This window comes from Mustela nivalis (assembly GCF_964662115.1).
Source record: "Mustela nivalis genome assembly, chromosome: 16".
In the NCBI taxonomy this organism is placed as follows: domain Eukaryota; kingdom Metazoa; phylum Chordata; class Mammalia; order Carnivora; family Mustelidae; genus Mustela; species Mustela nivalis.
Window position 1 is genome coordinate 58911593 of NC_139035.1, and position 15827 is coordinate 58927419.

Consider the following 15827-nt stretch of genomic DNA (forward strand, 5'->3'; position numbering starts at 1 on the left):
TCTGTTTACTCTGAAATTATGGGGAGGGTGACATTGTGCTTGGAACAGCATTTGATGAATGCGTTCCCTGAACCCTCACCCAACAAAAACTCAGAAAAGAGAGTCTGAATTTAGGAATATGTTCTCAGTTATGGATTGTAGCCTAGTTTACAGTTTTGGCCCTTGTCCGTGACCCATTCTTGGAAGCTAGGACCAGTAGCATAATAACAACTTCAGACCAGCAAGAAAACTGCAAAGGAGCCACTTTCAGTCCATCAACCTGAAACACCCTCCACATGTAACCAACATGTAACCTTTAATTATGCAGGAAAGAATAGCCCTCTTTGCTTAGATGTCCAAATATTTGGAAATAATTGAGTTAAGGTGAAAAATACATTAAGTATCTTTATTTTTAACTTGTAATCTATAAGAAATCTATTAGCAAATTTAACTGATTTTTTAATAAATGTAATTAATTTAATTTTGTATTTAATATCCAAAAAAGGATGATGCATTGCAACTCAGCATTGGTATTCATAGATACGCAAGTCCTGCTGACAAATCCCCTAATCTGTAAAGTCAGATAACTTAACATTTGTTTCAATACTAACTTTCATTATTCATCATGTTTTGTGAATGTTGGTTTTGACTCTGGAACTAGAGGAAAGGTGTCTTAACAGTGGGAACGATATTTTATCATCCCTTGAAACTCATTCCATCCTTATCATAATAGCTAACAATTACTGACAACTTTTTATGTGCCAGGCATAGAGCCCAGAACCTCACATAAATTTGCTTATTTAAATGAATCCTTACCCCAAATAATGAAATAGTTATCAATATGTCCATTTTATAAAGCAGGAAACTTAAGCTCGTAGAAGCTAAGTGCATTGGCCAATATAAGACTGTTAGTAAATTGTACAACTGGGACCCAAACCCAAGTCCATGGGATCCAAAAGCTCATCTACCTGTGCTGTTATGTTGTCTTTAGCTCAGGCTGGGCACAAAATAAGTCTTCTATAGATAACTGAATAACGTTTATCCAGGCAGTTTCATTTCAAGAGAGTCTACTATGGTTTGCTCCACTGACTACCTATTATCAAGCAGCTTACAATGGGCAAGAGGAACTTCTGTGATTTTATTTCTTGGAAGTCCAGGATTTGGATTTTTTAAAAATATGTTTTGTTATCTTTATGGGTAAAGAGTCCTCATTTAGGAGAGATTATAAGTTGGCCAAAGCAAGAAATACATTTACTCAAATAAAAATGTTCCATGTAGTTTTGGTTTAGAAAGGTTGACGTTCAAATGCAGTGTGTTGGAATATGTTTTGGGGTGGGGTGAGGCAGTGATGGAAGGGAGATGTATTTACAGATTACCCTCTTTAAGTTAATATAAATTCTATTATCTGTTCTCCTTCCTCTTCCTCCACCCCAAAACAAACCAAAATGAGACCACAGATTGTTCTATTCTGCCTTGAACTTTAGGGGCAAATTATATTCAGACATTGAATATATTTTAGTTGGGATCTATGAAAAAGGGCCAAGTATATGACATGGATTATCTAAGGACATTGTTTTATCTCTCCCTCATACTGACTGAACAGAAAAAAAAAATTGTTTGTTTTAAGCTTTATATTTTGGATTCATTAAATTGACTAGATTTCAAATCTTGCAAGCACTACTTTTAAAGTTATTTTTGAAGCCCCTTTTAAAGAGATCTCACTACTGAAAATGAATTGCGGGGACAGGAAAATTCTAAAGCATTATTCTTGGCTTTTAGGTTTTCAGAGTTTCTGGTGCTAGGGTCCAGGCCACCCTCAAGGATTATGGGATCCCTGCATTACATCTCTTGTGCAGGCATTAGCCACATCTAGCAGTGTTGTAAATCCCTGGAGGGAGAGGCAGTCCACGGACACCCCCATTTAAAAAAAAAATAAAATAATAAAAAAAGATAATTATGGGAGGAAACAGGAGAAAGAAATTTTAGGAAAAAAGTCAAATTTTTTACAAGCTGAAAACAAAGGAAAGGGAGTGGGAAGAAGGTACAAAATCAACAAGTATCACATGTCCTCTGAAATGAGAACAAAATGTGGGAGCAAGAGGGTGTCTGGGGAATTGAGCTTGAACTGGGGGATTTCTGAGTCTCATGTGGACTGTTTATGTTCCAGGCATATGACAGGTACATGAGACTGAAACTTCAGGGGCTAATGTCAAAGGAAGCCCCAGATTTTTCCTACCAACTAGAAGATGCTGGGAAGAAAGTCTCCATATAATAATACAGTAGAGCCTGGAGAGTTTACATGTAATATTCACAGTTTTTTTTTTTCTTTTAATTTGACAGAGAGAAATCACAAGTAGATGGAGAGACAGGCAGAGAGAGAGAGAGAGGGAAGCAGGCTCCCTGCCGAGCAGAGAGCCCCACGTGGGACTCGATCCCAGGACCCTGAGATCATGACCCGAGCCGAAGGCAGCAGCTCAACCCACTGAGCCACCCAGGCGCCCCGAATATTCACAGTTTTGAACATTGATTACAAGGATCCAAAATAGGCGGAAGAAGTCTTGCTGGAGAAAGGATCATAACTGAGGGTATAGAGCTGCCAGACAAGAAAAAGTCACTCATTCACTCATTTATTCCTTCTTTGAAAGATATTTATTGATTACGTGCTAGGGCCCAGGTCCCACATTAGGTGCTGAGTTTTATCTGTAAACAAGACATAGTCTAGATACTCAAGATGCTCATCTTCTAGAGAGGGAGAACCACCAATAAATGAGCATTAATTATGCAAATGGACGAGAAGTGAGATAAGAAAAGTATAAAGTTCTGATAACATCCTTGGGAGGAGCTCCAACCTAGCCACGAGAGCACCTGATGAGTGAGGTGGCATGTTTGATGCCATCAACACTCTTCAATTAACTTTTGTTGTTCTCAGTGGTTAACATATATATAATGATGTAATTAACAAGGCCTGCCTGTGTGTGTGTGTGTGTGTGTCTGTGTGTGTGTGCGTGTGTGTGTGTCTGTGTGTGTTTATTCATGTAAAAAAATGATCCAGAACTGGGGCACCTGGGTGGTGCAGCTGGTTAGGCATCTGACTCTTGGTTTTGGCTCAGGTCCTGATCTCAGGGTCGTGAGATCAAGCCAGCCCTGCATTGGATTCCACACTGAGTGTGGCATGTGCCCCTCTCCCCCTTCCCAAATAAATAAAATAAAATATTAAAAAATATATTTTTAAAAAATGATCCAGAACAGAAAACAGCTAATTATTTGGTGGTTTTTAAATATTTGAGAATTCTAGTAGTTCTCCTTTTATATCTTTATAAATGTTGTGTATTTAATTAGCAACTGTGAAGAAGGAATTGACACAGAAGGTCTGGTTGCTGAGTCATTACATGTCCAGGGAAGCCTGGAACCATAACTGGCCCTTGGGCAACTCCTTGTGTTCTCTGTGTTACTGAATGATGATACTCTGTATGCCTAGGTAAAGGGGGCATACTGTACCAACTAGTAAAGACTTTGCAGGATTACTTAGCAAGAGTCATGATGTATCTGATTTTGTTGCAGGGTGAGTTTGGTTAGCATGGCTAAGTGCATAGAAGTATGTGCCTGTATGGTCAACCCTCCTTAAAAGCTTCAGATCCTGAGATTGGAATGATCTTCCCAGGGCAGACACATTCTACATATGTTGCTGTAAATTCTCTATAGAAAAAGTATGTATTGCATGGCCCCCAATGGAACAGAACTCAGAAGCCTATATCTCACATCCCTAGACACCACCAAATATGTACGCTTCTCTTGTTGCTTTTGCTATGAATTGTTGCTCTAATAAACCTAAGTCATAAGAATAAGTGAGTCCTTACATCAAGTCACCAAACGTGAGTTGGTCATGGGCTGCTGAAATAACCCAAAAGATATACTGAGAAGCATGATAAACCAGAGAAGCCGTATGATAGTTACAGTAGAGTGAGGAAAGATGGAGGTATTAGGAATTGTTTTTTACTTTATTATTTCCAACTAGGAGAAATATAGAGCTCTTTTACTGTTTTAAATCAAATCCAATCTGCTTAAAACCTTCACTCATCAAGGTAAATGTAAATTCTAATCTTTATCATGACAGGCTGCTTTTTGTCTTGGGGTCTAAACCAGTCCAGAGTTCTGATTTTAGTCAACACTACTTTTTGATAGCCTGCTATTGTCTATGAATGTAGACAGCTCTGCTGTCTTCTGCCAAACCTCTTCTCAAATACTGTCCAGCATGTGTAAGTAACCAAGAAACACCACTCCCCTTGAGAGCCTGCCTTCCCCTTAGAGTCTCTCATAGTAAGGTATGCCTCACTACTTATAGAACTTGCAGTATCTTGCCTCCTCTCAAGAAAACTCCTTCCCCAATCCCAGTCTAGCAGATTCTATTCATCCCAACCCTTGATATCCCCCACCCTGGAAAACTTACCTCTAACTTAAAGATGAAGCTTCTAATCATAAAAACCTCCTTAGAGATTATCTCTGGGGGTCTGGTAACATCTGCTTTGGGTCCTGTAACACAAAAACCACTAACAAATATTTCAGTCAAGGTAATAGAAATGTTTGGCTACCATCTTGGGATGTAAAGGAGGAACAACTTACAGCAGAAAAGATAATACAGAAATGAATCTTACTGAAAGTTAACTTGCTCCATTGAGGATACTCAGTCTTCACTTAATAGAGGAAATTAACCTAGTGAACAAACTACTCCAGAACAAAGTAAAAGGCTAATGCAAATGTCATAACAAAGGTACATACACATTAAAAGCAGTAGATGGGACAGGAGGGCTTGGGGGACATTGTGCACAGACTACTACAATGAAACTCAATGGGTAGCCTGGACTTGGACCACGAGAGACCACTTACTATCACTGTCCAAACCCACCCAAAAACCCATAGTTCAAATCACAGCACCAAAAACAATGACCATGAATTAAAGTCAAAAGGTTATTTCCTCAAAATCAGGACCCAGAAGAATATCTTTATGAAGGGGAAGCATAGAAAGAATGTTAATCAATTGGGCTTTATCTTCAATGAGGACGTAATGAAAAGAAGACTTGTACTGGATGGAGGGAAATATTACTAATGGAAAATATTACTAATATTACTAAAACATTACTAATATTACTAATGGAAAATATTACTAAGCACCCCTCCTTGGAGGTCAGTAAAATTGACAATGATAGGGATTTCAGCAGAATGGAGAAGACATCTACCATTCGGTTAAAGAAACCGAGCCCTTCTAGGTGGCTTTTGGTGAAGTACTCCCCTGAGCCTCTGGATCTCACATAGAATGAAGATCATCATATTTCTTTTTCATGGTTGTTGTGCAGTTTAGAAATAATATCTGATGCATAATGGACACTAACTCAATGTTAGGTAATAAAATTTTCTCTTCTAGATGACACAAGTAATTTCTTGTCTGGAACCAGGTCACTGGGCTAAGCAATCTTCAGGCAACTTCTCCAGTCCCAAGACTTTAGCCACTGCTAACACTAGTCCTCTTTCTGTTTGAAAGAAGCTGAACTCCTACAGCCATCCTGGCACATTGACCAAGTTTATTATCAACAATGTTTCATTTATTTATTCCCTACTAGCCACCACTCTCTTTTGTTACCCCGACTATCAATGGTATCTTATCTGAATCTCTCTAGACACAGCCTCTAGCCTTCCTTCTTTTTACCTCACCATTTGAGTCCCAGCTTCTCTGGGTAATTATTCATGTAGGTAAAAGGCATAGGGCTAATTTGATCAATTCATCTCTGCCAATGTTTTAATAAGTGCTAATTTGTGACCTGCCCAGATGGGTGAACATTGCATAGTGAAACACTGATCATTGAACATCCCAGGTAGTTTAAAAAAAAAAAAAATCCATGCCCAAAGATATCTTCACTCTAGAAGATCTCTGTATAGGCCAGTGACAAGGTGTTGGGGACACCTGAACACACTCAATAAGGACACTCTAGGTTGCTTTCTGGTGTACCTACACAGACAAATCAACCTGGAAAATATTCCTGCTGCTTTACCAGGGCACCCCACCCATGCGCTGGACAGGCCGAGTGCAGCAAGCCACACCGCCCCTAAGCCAGGTGGAAAGACCCAGAGTCTTCTTCATTCAGGACCATTTCCTTAGTTCTAGGGAGGTAGACTTTTGGAAGTCATTTACACTCATCACTTCATTTTTGCTGAAGCAGGGGCTCAGAGAAATGATGTGATCTAAATGACGTGATCTATTATATTGATACAAAGTGAGCTAGGACTAAACTGGATCTAGAACTCATGTTTCTTAGCTCCAAAGCCAGAACTGTTTATCTGAACCAATCTGATCCTTACATATACAAACTTTTGTATATTTCACCTATTCTAGAAAAAGGGGTCCTTATGGTGGAGGATCAAAAGACCTAATCTCTAGACGCTGTTTTCCCACCAGGAATCTGAGTGACCCACAATTCACTGTCTAGAGCTCAGTTTGCCCATCTACAAGATCAGCAGAATGTTCTCTACATGCTTCTGTGTCCCTGGGCTATTATTCTGAATATAAATGTAAAATGATGTAAAAAAAAAATACTGGTGAATGAAGGAAAGAAGGAAAGAATTTTGAAAGTTGACGTTCACACACACACACACACACACACAAGCTATTCTAATTTACCATCATTTTTAGATATAGAAGCCACTGATGGTGTTCTGAGAGGAATATCATTGACCTTTGTAGCTAACCCCAGAAGGTGGGATGGTTTCCTGTTGGAAATGATGAGCTGTGTGCTGCTGCAGGACAAGCCCTTTGGGGAGGGAAATCTAAGCATCTTCTCCTACCCGCTGATGGGCTGTCACTTCTGGTACCCCGACTTCGAGCATGAGCCCCTGGACAGACACTGAAAGGGATGCAGAGAGAGGAAGCACAAGCCGACCACCAAAAATTAATGGCTCCCATAAAATGGAGTGACTGCAGGGCACAGATGTCAATCTGGGTTGGGAGTGGGGAGAAGGAGAGGGAGAGACAGAAGGAAGTAGGAGGCAGTGGGGCAGGAGGAAGGAAGAGAGAAAATATGAGAATTCAAAAAGGACATGGACGATCAACTGAAAGGACGTACATACTAAAACCTAGAGCAAATATCCAAACCTTACCATGAGTAATACATGGGACCCAGGAAGAAATTCCCTTGGGTAAGGCTGCACAAAGCCCACTGCTTGAGCTGCTGTGCCATCTTTCCCAATTCTGGCCACGATGATCAACTCCCAGAGGAAGCATTCTGGTCACCTGAGTTCCTGACTCAGAGTCTGATAATGGCTCTTAGCTTTCACACCATCCCTTATCTGGGAGATTGCCACTTCTCTCCCTCTCTGCCCAGGTGAGCAAGCTGCTTGCATTTCTGTGTGAGCTGCAGAAGCTGTGATGAGAGAAAGGAAATGCATGGAAGAAGACCGGTGATTCCCTCACGTCTCCTCCCAGGCATTTGCAGGCACCATTGCCCCAGGAACGTTCTTCTCTAGAACTCTGTCATGGGGGAATTAGTTGCCTGTGTACTGGGTCAAAAGCCTTCCTTCTGAAGGCTCAGGTAGGTCTACAAGACCCCCAGATGGACCTCCAGTCCCTTCAATGGAGCCCATCAGGGTCTGTGTGTGTTGTGAGCAACCTCGTTCATTGCATGGACCTGGCCCGGGCACAAGCCAGCTCCATTCCAGGACCATGTGACACTGGCAGGGTTACTCACTTGGTTGCCCTCCAGCAGGGGCATCTGGGGACACCTCCCTAGAGTGACTACAGCGTTTATCACTGGGATGACTCAGCCCAAGCCTCCCGCTCCCTGAAAAGGGAATCTGAGGCCAGGGCTGGGGGTGGGAATGCCAATTAGACCCATCTATGGCTGGGAGCGCACCGGAACTGCCCCTCACCTGGAAAGCATGAAGGATGGGGTGAGTAAAGGTCAGGTCAGTGGCTCAGAAACTCAGAGGGAAACATGAGTTTATCCCAGAAGCGTGGGACGTGGTGTCCAGAACCCCAAGGAACATCCTACTCAGTCACCTAATGATAAACTTCCATTTCAGATTTCCATTCGTTCCATGTGGCTGATTTCACTCCCCTCTTTATCTTGTTTCTGTCATGTCAGTTACTTAACCTTGATCAGAGGAGTTGATAGGGCACCATTGTGGGGTGGGTTCTGCCTGGTTTCCCAGCCCGTGACAAGTTGCTGCTTCCTTCCTCTGAGCAGGCTATAGTGTGTCTGTCTGGATTACAGACAAAATACCTGTGTGGTCTCTTCTGTTTCTGTCATTTATGAGTTTAGGTCTCCTCTCACCAACATGTTCCTCTTACGGTTCTGATCCCCTGTGGCATTCAGCACGGGGATAAGCGTATAGCAGACACTTACTCAACCCTTGTGGCTTTGTTGTTCTCAATCTTAAATACCCCAGGGAAAAGGAGTTTTGCAGCCTCTCCAGTTGCCAAATCCAAAATCTGAGCTCATTTAGAAAGAAGCTGTGATAGCAAAACTAAAGCCTTCATTTTGTGTACCATCTCTTATTCAATTTCAAAACAACCTCTGTAGTTTAACTGGTCACTCTCCACCTGCGGGCCTCCTGGTTAGCTTGACAGTGCTCTCCTGTAGTAGCCACTAAAGCTGTTCCTAGAGGTTTACCATAAAAACGACTCTCATTTGTGTAGCACTTAGTCACGTATGAAGTGATTTCACAGGTGTTTTTAATTCATGCATCGCCCTCTGTATCTGGTGTACAGGCACCTCAAAGATCTTCAGTCGTTGGGAGCACATTTGGCTCAGGGCCCAGACACCGCTCTGGAAGCTTCGGGGTGTTCGCGCTATGATCTGACGGCCTATTCAGCCTCTCCAGCTCCAGCCCTATTTTATCCCACAGGCATTTCCCCTCAAAAATGTTGTTGCTCCTATTGTCCTGTCTTCACAGCTGCTTCTCGAAGAACCCCTTCCCCTTCAGCCTGGCTCTGGTAACCCCTTCTCTGAGTTTCCAGAGTAACCCCAAGCTCTCTCCATCAGAGGACAGAGCATACCGCCTTGTGCTGTCTCCAAGAGTCTCCTCCTGAGACCTGAACCACTCCCCAGAATGTAAAGAGATGAGAGCCAGCTAAGTGCTGGGAGAAGTAGGAGGGAGTGGGTCACTGCACCGGGGAGCTGGACAAGGTCGAAGGGCTTCCCAGTGCAGGTGCATCCAGCTGTCTTGAAGGCAGGGCAGAATCCAGGTAGAGAATGGCGGCCAGCAGCAGATGCAGAGGGAGTGGCATGAGAAAAAATGAGGGTCTTTTGGAGCCTAATGAATATTGGTGTGGCTGGAATGTAAGGGCAGACACAGCAGCTGGATTGCAAATGCCCAGCTGAACCGTTTTGACTTTATGCTTTACATAACGGTTCTCAAGCCAGTTTTTAAAAATCCACCTTCACCCCATGTACAAGCCTGGTGTCATCAAATACAACTTTCCTGTTCGGCAATCATTCTCTGTGTGGGTGGGGCGTCCTCTAAAACCACTCTGAATAACACTGTCCACTATCCCACCGCTAGCCATATGTGGCTAGATACGTTTTCATCTAAAGTCGTTTAAATTTAAAACAAACTAAAGGGGCCCCTGGGTGGCTCAGTCAGTTACGCCTCTGCCTTCAGCTCAGGTCATGATTCTAGGGTCCTGGGATCAAGTCCCACATCGGGCTCTCTGCTCAGTGGGGAGCCTGCTTCTCTCTCTCCCTCTGCTTGTGCTCTCTCTCTCCAGTGCCCACTCTCTTTACCTCAAATAAATAAATAAATACAATCATAGTCATTTTCAGCACATTTCAAGGACTCAGTAGCTACCTGGAGCCTGTGGATCCCCCACACAGAGCAGCACATGGGGAGTCTGAGCAGGCATAGGTAAAGGATAAGGAAGGCCAGAAAGCTGGAGGCAGGGGATGTCAGCAGTTTGTCCCAGGCTGACAATGGAAGAGCAGGACTTGAAGTCTGAATTTTGTCACTTTTAACCAGAATGACCTCCTCTAGATTTTTCTCTTTTCCCAACTTCCTTGAGCTGGTCGACAAGGAGTCTCATTTACGGCTAATTCTTAGTCCAGTGGTGCCGGAGAAAGGGTTCTATGGATGGCCCAGATGACATAGATATGATGACATAGATATGATGACATAGATATGATGACATAGATATGATGACATAGATATGAACCCCATTCTTTGTTTGATCAATGTGGAACGTGGTGAATTCCATCATCCCTCCGATGCCTCCATCTCCTCACTGGTAAGTGGAGAGGATGTCTTCATTTGCATCCATTGCACATACTATTGAGAAATTCTAGAACTTTCCAAAATCAATTAGCAATATGATTTTTTTTTTCTGGCATCAAGAACATTTTTCTGTATTTCTTTTCTGTAATTTTAAAAATAATACATGGTGGCTGTAAATAGTGTGGGCGGGGGGGAAGTGCTGAAAAGACGATGTAAAGACAAAAGCATTTAGAAAATGGTAGTCATTTATTTGCACAAATGAGTCTAAATTTGAGAACAGTGGTCTTCAACCTTGGTTGTATGTTGGGATTTCTTGGGAAATTTTTAAAATCTTGGTGCCCGGACACCCCAGACTAATTAAATCAGGATCTCTGGGGATGGGACCTACACATGAATCGTTTTTAAAACTCCCCACATTGGGACGCCTGGGTGGCTCAGTTGGTTAAGCAGCTGCCTTCGGCTCAGGTCATGATCCCGGCGTCCTGGGATCGAGTCCCACATCCGGCTCCTTGCTTGGCGGGGAGCCTGCTTCTCCCTCTGCCTCTGCCTGCCACTCTGTCTGGCTGTGCTTGCTCTCGCTTCTCTCTCTATGACAAATAAATAAATAAAATCTTTAAAAAAATAAAAATAAAAAAATAAAACTCCCCACATGATTCTGATGTGCAACGATGATTGAGAACTACAGTTCTCGGATAGCTCACCGGGTTAAAGAATACATACCCCAGGTATGTAAAGAAGAGACACAGATTACAGGTTGTCCACTCACACTGGGGAAAGAGCTGTTTTCAAAAATGGCTAGCGTGTGTGCAAAGTCACACACAGGTATCAGCCATTGGGAAGGTCGAGGTGGAAGAGAACTTTGGTTGCCTCCATATTGACCTCAAACATTTTAGTTGGGTCCTTGTTTCCAGCTTGTCTCCTGGCTCAGGCAAAAGACCCTGTGGGCAAAGCATCCCCAGATGGGAACCAAAACTCTGCCCTCAAGCAGCCAGGAGTTCCCTGAGTCAGCAAGACCCCACCCGCCTGTGATTGACTCTGCCCATGACTGACTCCCAGACAATGACTGATTGAAACTTCCCTGCCTCCCTGTAGGGAGACACACACTTTTGCCCATGTTTTCCTAATATGCCTGGAAATCTTTTCTGCATTTTAGAGACAGTCTGCGATGTTACTCCACTATTTTCCTAATGTTGGCCTCATTCAAAGAAATACCTTTCTTTTTCACCACCAGTTGTTTCTCTGTCTTTGGGTTTTGTCAGCGGCCAGGGGCCAGACCTGGTCTGTTTGGGCCTCTGGAGTCGGGTGTTCTTGCATCCTGCACCCCTGCACACCAGCTACAAAGATAATGCTGTTTGATAAGAAACCTGGAACTTACAGCAACTGGCCTAAGATCTCATTTACCTGGGGGACTCCATGGGGACAGGGACATAGGACAAGCCTCCTAGTGCTTGTTGTTGTTTGCTTTCTCCTGTCTGTCCTATTGGGGGTGATACACATACTTAGAAAGCAGGGCAAGAGATTAGCTTTGTATTTGGATAAGGAATTATACAAAGTACACATTTAATGTCTCTCTCAACCTCAAGCCCACTCCCAAGAGGTAACCATCTCACAGGTAGATATAATACCTGTGCTTACAGCTTACACAAATCACACACACACACACACACACACACACACACTACACATCCTTGGGACTTCTACTAAGTAATTAATCGTGGATACTCTTCCATAGCAAGACCTCAAATATCTCTCATTTTCTAATCGGTAATATTTCTTAGTTCCAGTATGTCATGAATTTTTTGGATATTCCCCAATCGATAGTAAGGTTTGCCCTCACCTTTTTTCTAGCTCACATACTACTGCAATGAACTAACTTGCATATTTCTCTTTAGCCTTTGTGCAGACATAGTTAGGGGATAAATTTCTAAAAGTGTGATTGCTTAGGTTTGCCAAATTGCCCTCCAAAAAGGCTGCAGCAATAAACATTTTCTCCCAATAATGCAAAGAAGTGACCAGCTGACCACACCCTTCTCAACACTGGTCTTTATTTCTTTAGAGGCTCACCGAATGGATATTTAAAAGTGCTTTGCAAATGATTAAATGCTATGCAAATGCCAGGTACTATGACTAGTAAACTTTTCTGAAAGGCCCCACATCAAAAGGAGCTGCCGCAGCCCCCCAGTGGGACAGTACCCTCCAGAGGGTTCTATTCTATATCCTGTCATTTTCTGGAAATAATGTTTTTGGGTTTGGATTCCAATTTCTTAAGCCTAAATGTCAGTCTTCCAGGGTGATGGGGGTGGTAAATAACGAGTGGGAGGGACCCCTAGGCAAAGGCAGAGATCATCACTCTGAGCTTTTCTTTCCAATAATTGAATACCACAGCAGAGAGGCCACTGGTGCCAACCAAAATTTTATTTAGCCACCTTAGCAGGGAGTAATTAGTGAGGGTCTTTCCTTTGCTCTGTCTTCAAAGTCCTTATTCTATTTTCTCTCTTCTCATTTTTACCAATTATTAGGGTGCTGTGAACCGGAGGCCTTCGTGTTTACGAACTCACTGTTTTTAAAGAGGCTTAACCTGGTGAACTGAAGGAGTCTCTCCTGTTGACTTTGGCTCAAGAGGGCATGGATTGCATGGAGCACTGGGTGTGGTGCAAAAATAATGAATACTGTTATGCTGAAAATAAATAAAAAGTAAATTAAAAAAAAAAAAGGAAGGAAGTCTGACCCTAAGTTTCTTTTTCTCTACTAGGGGATCCATTCATCCCAACTCTTAATCCTTCAAAAGCTGGTGAACTCCTAATCCTTCAAAAACCTAAGGACCATCTTTCAAGTCTGTTCCTTTGTAGAGCCTTACCTGACTGATTATCGTAGGACTCATCACTCCTGCCTCTGACTTCCACAAACTTCATTTAAACCTCTAGATAATTACGTATAGCCCAATCATTTCTTCATGTGCCTCTTTCCCCACTCCCATGCCCCAGTTAAGAGTTCCTCAGCTGGACCTGGGTCCTATTTAGCTGGTAGTACTTGGCAAGCTTTTAGAATGGACCTTTCTTCATTTTTGAATCCTTGCTTGGGTTGGACATAACAAAACAAATAATAACACATGACATAAACACTAGTGCTTGACAGGTTCGCGTGACTGATTCTGGTTTATGAGTGTGTGTGAGTGAAGTAATGAGTGACATTTGTAAGGGCCTATTTAGCCAGAGCAATTCCATCTCGGTTAAACAGTGATTTTGTTGGTTATGCAGAAAAACTTAAACTGACCCTGCCCCCCCAAAAGGAACTTACTTAAAAGCAAGTCCGGGAAACAGTAAAATATGGTCAACTTGTCCCTGATAACAGAGCCTGAATGTCTCCGGATGGAGACATCCAATCACTCTCTCCCTAACCACCAAAGAATGTGGGCCCTGCCTTTTGGGTGCCTTTTGGGCACCAATTCTGACCAAGGTGATAGGCTAGTTCAATAGCTACTACAGGGTGAATTGTAATTCCATTGGCCACCTGTGTATGACCTAGCATGACTATGCAACTTTCTCTGTGTGTTACAATCTCATTGGCCACCTGTGTTGCCAGGCTCAACCACATGGCCTTTGCCCTATAAAAGTTAGTCTGTGAGTCTGAGAGGGGTCGCTCTCTCTGTAAGAGGCGGCCCCACCGGTCAGTTTGATTCTTGTTGCTGGCGCAAAATAAAGCTTTGCTTGACCTTCGCTTTGTATCAGTCTCACTCCTTTGATCACAGACCCAAACACATTTGCTGTCTGAGACAGTAAAAAGAGGACATGAGCTCCATGCATGCTCTCTCTCCTGCCACTATGGCTGGAAGTGAAGAATTCAGAGACAACAAAGCTGTAACCTGGAACCAACTCAAATCTGACTACTGTTAAAAAGTAGCCACCAAGCAAAGCAGATGGCCTGTATCAGACTGCAGTAAAAGTGAGCAACAAACCTTTGAGATCTGAACGTTTGTTGCCACAGCAAAACTCAGCTTATCCTGACTAATACAGCATATGACTTTCACAAGGTGAAATTATAGGTAGGAGAGAAGCTCTTGGAATAGATGCTGTCATCTGATAGTGAAACATTTTCATAACCTAGAACAAGTCAGGATTTGTGTCATGGATTTGGTGATTGCAAATACAAATCATTTTCTAGGAGAACACAAACATCCCCATTATATTGATGGAGAATCCAAGGCACAGAGAAGCAAAGGGATTGGCTTCTAGAATTATGAGTGAAATTAGCATGAGAACACAGACCTCAAATTTCAACCAAGCTATTTCTGATCATTCTTCCTGGATGGAATTTCCCCTCCCCCAATATTTGTGTCCTCTGGGGTTAGTATTCTAGGAATAAGATTGACCTATTTAGAAATGGGACAGATTTTACGTGTCTAACACTAATTCCACTGAAGAGTATCTGTTCTGAAGCAACACAGTGATTAAAAAAAAAGTTAATACTGAGTTTGAATTTTATCTTCAGGCACACATCCTAAGCCCTGGGGGAAAGATTGCAGCTGCCCTGTAGCCCAGATAATGTAACATCAGGGTGAGCAAGGATATCTTAGAACATTCTGATCTCCTCCCCTAAGACCAGTTAAAATCTGTAGACATCTTTCTTGTTGACCAGACTGACTTTCTAATTGAAACAGAATTGTAATATTTTTGTCAGTTTTCTCTTATCCTTCTCTGCCTTTTCAGCAAAGAAAAAGTTTGATGTCATAGGTCTTCAAGCATATGAGGCCCACGGAACAGATCTACTCTCACCTTAAGCTGCTATACCACCATTATACATTGAACTGGAATCTGGAAAGGATGGTGCAAGATTGGGAGTATGGTAATATCCCCAAATCTTGGATAAGGAGAAGCTGAACACCAAGACATCACCTTCAGAATGGCTGACAAAAAAAAAAAAAAAAAAAAAAAAAAAACTTATTTAGCAACTTCTGTTCCACTAAACTAGCTTATGACCACAGTCTTCCTAATTATCTATCCTTCTGCTTGACTAGTAAAGCTTCTAGCAACAAAGTACAAAATGATTGCTAATCTCCAACAAGATCTCTTTCCTAACGAGCGAGAAGGTATTTTTTCTGAAAGTCCAATAGCTTAGTTAACCTTAGAGATTATTCCAAACAGCATCCAAACCTCTGAAAATGGGCTTTCAATTGTGTGAGATTGTTCTACTTTAGTATGAAGATCTCCATGTTAGTAACCTCTGTGGAATCACTTCCTTATTATCTGAATGGCCTCAGAAGTTAGCCATTTGGGACAGTATTCATATCAGCAGTGAGGAAGCTTTGGTTGACAGGTATCAAATGAGGGGGGGATAAAACACCTCTGTGACAAAGATTTCAGCCTTAGGATCTATTTCTGAGTTTCCTAAATGGAAATCTGAGGCAGGGACATGGTTAGGAAAAGGTACTTTTAGTCTTGATGCTGTCTCTTATCACACTGGTAGGGAGAAGTAACTATTTCAAAATAAAGACTGTAGGGGAGGAAAACATTTATTTTACCCTTCAAGTTTCCTCCAGCTGGTTTAGGAATTAAATTGACATGAGTCAGATTAACAAGAAAAACTAAGTTTTATGA